Genomic DNA, 5,068 nt, shown 5'->3' with positions numbered 1-5,068 from the left:
TGCCAGTTCAGCATTGTTTTGGTGGAGGGACTGATTCCTGGAGCTTCCTACTCCACCATTTTCTAACCATCTTCTCTTGGTTCTCTCAAGCTTTTTGATTTTTAATTGTCTTTCTTGCTGAGGATACTCTGACTTTGAAATGCAACTTATTTAAAGTTTACTGGTTCTTCCAAATGTCTGTTAAGGACACTCTTGTTCTATTCTAGATCCTTTATATTTATTATGGTCTCCTGGAATGCTTTATCTTAAAACCGTTTTGCTTATATTTTGCCTCAGTATTGACTCTTGCACAGTATTGACTCTTAGACCTCTGGTGTATTTTCATTTTTCCTCTGATGGACACAAAAAGAAACTATGAAATGTTTTCTTATTGGGAGTGCTCTTGTTGCTCAACTTCTCTTCTGAGTTGAAATTGAGGAATATAATTATATACTTCCACAGTTTTTGGCTGAAGGTGTCTTATCATCTTTATAGCTATCACTTAGGACATGGATCAAAGAACTGAGTGGAAACAGGTTCCTTGTTTATTTGAGACCTGGGGGCATCCACCTGGAGCAGCTGTGACCACAAATGCAGGCTTCCCTACCGCTTTACCTGTGATTCATTCTATGTCATTCTTGGAGATATATTTTTGGATATTTATTCCTTGCTAAGTCTTAGGAAAGCCTAATTTTTATATTTTTTTAATAGCTTGTTTCTAAAGTTAAGTTTATTTGTTTTTCTCACTTTAAAACCTTCAAATAGATTCTCTTTTCTTATTTGTAACATCTTTTAGCTAAGATAAATGAGCCAAAAGAACAGGCACTCACTGATGTACCTTCTCTTCTTGCTGGCTTGATGAAAGCTCTTTCTTTCCTTTTGGATTAGACTGTTCAAGATCTAGTCTGGCAGGAAGCCTTTCTCTGCAGTGTGTTCTCTGCTGGAAGCATTGATCTTCATTCTTTTTCTCTTTTCAGTTCATCCTTCTTTATAACAGTCTAGGGACAGTAATTCCTGATTGTGGCTGACAAAGCTCCCTATGTAAAATATTCTCTTTCTCCACCTGAGCTCTGCATTATCAGAGATCTGCAGCAGAGAAGCTATCTCCTGAAAATATTTTTGAGTTCTCCCCTACTTGTTCACAGCTCACATTATTTGTCTGGATTTTATAACCTCTCTGTGCTGCTGGGGAAGTATATAAGCTTAGAAATGGGAAGTGCTAGGGACAAAACATATATAACATGTTGCCTAGTCTGTATTTTTTATTGTTCTGTGTCATTATATTGTAGAAGTATAGATAATCTTGGACTAAAAATGCTAAAATATAATTTCAAAGTCAAGTAATTAATGTCATTCTGGTAGATATATAAAGTCTGACCACAATACCAGCTATTAACGTGAGGGCAAAACAAGGAGTGTAGAATTTGAATTGACTTAACGAACTAGGAATATCATTATTCCACTGGAGTATTTTAATGGTTTTCCATAACAAATTATCTAAGGATTTGGATTATGAGATGATCATTAGAAATGCACTCAACATAGCTTTATTAGAAAAGAGAACATATTATCCACCACTTTTACAAAATAAAATAAATTTACAAGTAAAAATGGAACTTTCAGTATAGTGAAAAAGATCAAGTTGTCAAAATAACTTGAAATGTGCCACAATCCAAATATCTAAGAAAGACACTAAACGCTCTCTTGAAACTCAATTTCTTCATATTATTTTCATGTAATGTTAGCTTTGCATTTGAAAACCAGAGTCTGTGTCTCTGTAAAATATATTTATTATTATATTATATATTTATTATCTTTATGGAGGAAACCCTGATTGTTCTGACTTACAGCACAAATGTTGTTCCAGTTTGCTAATGCTGCCAGAATGCAAAACACGAGATATAGATTGGCTTTTATAAAAGGGGGTTTATTTGGTTACACAGTTACAGTCTTAACATAAAGTGTCCAAGGTAAGGCATAAACAACCAGGCACCTTCACTGGAGGATGGCCAATGGCATCTAGAAAACCTCTGTTAGCTGGGAAGGCATGTGGCTGGTGTATGTTCTGGAGTTCTGGTTTCAAAATGGCTTTCTCACAGGACTTTCCTCTCTAGGCTTCAGCTCCTCTTCAAAATGTCACTCTCAGTTGCTCTCCAAAATGTCACTCTTAGCTGCTCTGTGTCTGGGCCTGTGAGGCTCAATGTACTCCAGTGATCCAATAAAGACCTACTCTGCATGGGTGGGGCAACACCTCCATAGAAATAATCCAATGGAAGGTCTTACCCACAATTGATTGAGTCACATCTCCATGGAAACAATGAACCAGTAGGTTCCAACCTAATCAACACTAATACGTCTGCCCCCACAAGATTGCATCAAAGAACATGGCTTTTTCTGGGGGACATAATATGTATAAACCGGTACAAGTGTCTTATATTTTAGTTAGATAATGCTTAACAGTCTGTAGGCCTTGACAGAAATGTATAGAGATATTTGGCAATTCAAAAATCTATTACATTTTGTATTCTTCATTCTTGCTAATGCTAAGAAGTAAACATTGGATACAAATATTTGAGGCAAAGATGATTCTATGGTATTTTTCATGTTATATGGGGTTAAATGTTTTTTTATTTGCCCCTCCAAATCTATTTTTTTTCCTCTCCACCCTGCTCTGTGTCCTGAAGGACAGATTTTCCCTTATGCATTCATTTTCCTTGTTTTGACTAATGGAAGGCAATGGCAGGAGATCAGAGGGCAAGGAGAGGTTGGAGTTATTTCTCCATTTCTCTTCCTACTGGGTTGTAGGTTGTCAGTGGCTGCTCCTCTGTGGTTGAGATCACTACTCCTGCCAAGTGGCCTTCTCCTAGAGCTACAGATTTTTTTCTCTGAGCTGCTGTAACGTCTACCTTCCTTGCCTTTTTAGTCCTACTACTCTTTCACTGAACAGGGTGTTTCTCCAGCCCTTGAGAGTTTTCCTTATCGCTTCCCAAACCCTTGTAAATAGTCTTTTCATTAAACTCTTCTCTCTGAGTCCTGTTGGACCTCTGTCTAATAGAGGTACCTCCTTTTAATATGTTTTAGTGTATTAAAACCAGAGAAATTGGAAGATTATAAAAAGCTATTTGATGAGAGAAGATTTTACTCAGAAGGAAATAATGGGATGGATAGACTTTTATTAAATAGAAATTATAAATGTATTGTGTTAAAGCGACACCAGAGAAAAGTATATGTCTGCTGTCTTAAGAGACACTTTTCTTTAGAGTCCCTTTAAGGCAGTATATTTCTAGTTTCTTTCAAAGTTCTATTTTAGAGAAATAAGATTTAGTTGGTTTTCTTGACACCACGCTTCCTACCAGATGGGGCTTAAGAAAAAAAAAAAACTCTAACAAAATGGTTTAGTTTTATTCTTCAGTCTCTCACAGATGAACTGTTGGGGTATAGAAGTAACCCTCACATTCCTGAGTCTGAGATACACAGAAGATCCCACCCTCATGATGTTAGCAGCTCAAAAATGTTTAATTAGATTGCACAGAAAATGAAACTGTATCAGTATAACCTCCAGTAGGAGAAATCAAGGAAGACCAAGACCCCAAATAGGAAGAACTTTTTTCCTCATAGAACGGGGGGTAAAGCTGCAGCTTGGAACAACCTGGAAATGGAAAAGAGAGGCTGAAATCTTTCTGTAGAAAATATAGAAATAGAAAACCTGTGCAGGATATGCAGAAGAAGATAAAATGTACAAGGAGGGAACCACAAATATCAAGACTATTCTTTTAGTCACAGTGATTAAGCATTTTATATTAAAGCCTTCCCTCCTCCCATTCTGTGATATTCCAAGAATTTATGCTTATTTGCTTTATAGAAAAACATATAAGGTCTTATTCCAAGGTGTTCAGACATTGTCAATGAATCCTTTGTAATTCTTGTAATCTTAATTAAAGAACTCCTTCAGGTTTTGTTAAAAATGGATATTGAATACATCCTTCCTGTCTATATAAGTCAATTTTGGTGAGCCAGAGAAAAGTAAACCATATAAGACTCACCTCTTTTAGAGTGCTCCTTTAATAAACAATTTTATACAAAATCTGGTGTGCTGCATTGTGTGCAGAGACAAGGTCCTTTTCTTGTCATTCAGTCAAATACGCTAGAATTTTTAATTGAGAAAAAGTAATCTCTTTCTTTGTTTCTTCACTGTTCTTTGAGAAACAATTTGAAAGTGACATTTCCCTTACTATAATAAAATGCAAATCTTTTCATATTTCTAAATGTTTTATTTACATTTAACATTCTACTAAGATTAAAAAGTCTTTCTCCTTCCATGGCAGAAATGAAAAATTGTGAAACTAAATCTGCGTATATTTTCATTCAAATAAAAGAAAATGAAATACCATTTCATGAGGTGAAAATATCTCCATGAGTAACAGAGATAAACATGGCATGAAATAAATTACTTAATAAACAGTTCGCAGCTGTGATTTGTTTAAAACATTATGGTTGACTCATACTTCCTGTTCACATTAATGGCCCATCATAAACCATTTTTGTCAGCAAAATTTTATTCAGATTTAAAAAGAATAATGTAGTTTATGACAGATTTAATGACAACTATCAGTTATACACCATCTTGTTGCTTTCAGATTGTCGATTGAACACATGTTTTTAAAATCTTAATATGTCATATAATCAGAAGTGTTTTGTGTTAATATATGGCTTTGTTCTTCTGATTACAGCACTGGAGGAACATTAAAATTTTATGGGAGTCCTATAAAATTCAACAGTTTGTTGGAATACTAAACAGAGTAATCACTATGCTTTATGGAACTTCATTCTGAGATGAGCTAGATTTTCTGTGGTGATTATTAGCTGGAATGACTCTTTCAGACCATTAGACTACCATCTAGCATTCATGAGCAAAGATGGTGCCTGGGTGTGAAGTCCTGGAAAATTAACAGTATCTCTTAAAGTACTTGTTATATCACCAAACAGGCACCAGGTATATAGCAGAGACCAAAATAGCCCGTCTCTGCCCTCAAGACACTTTCATTTCTATTTTAGAGAGACAGATAGTAAATAAGTTTACCTTCAAAAA

This window comes from Choloepus didactylus, chromosome 4 (genome assembly GCF_015220235.1).
Source record: "Choloepus didactylus isolate mChoDid1 chromosome 4, mChoDid1.pri, whole genome shotgun sequence".
Taxonomy (NCBI): domain Eukaryota; kingdom Metazoa; phylum Chordata; class Mammalia; order Pilosa; family Megalonychidae; genus Choloepus; species Choloepus didactylus.
Note: the sequence above shows the minus strand (reverse complement) of the source record.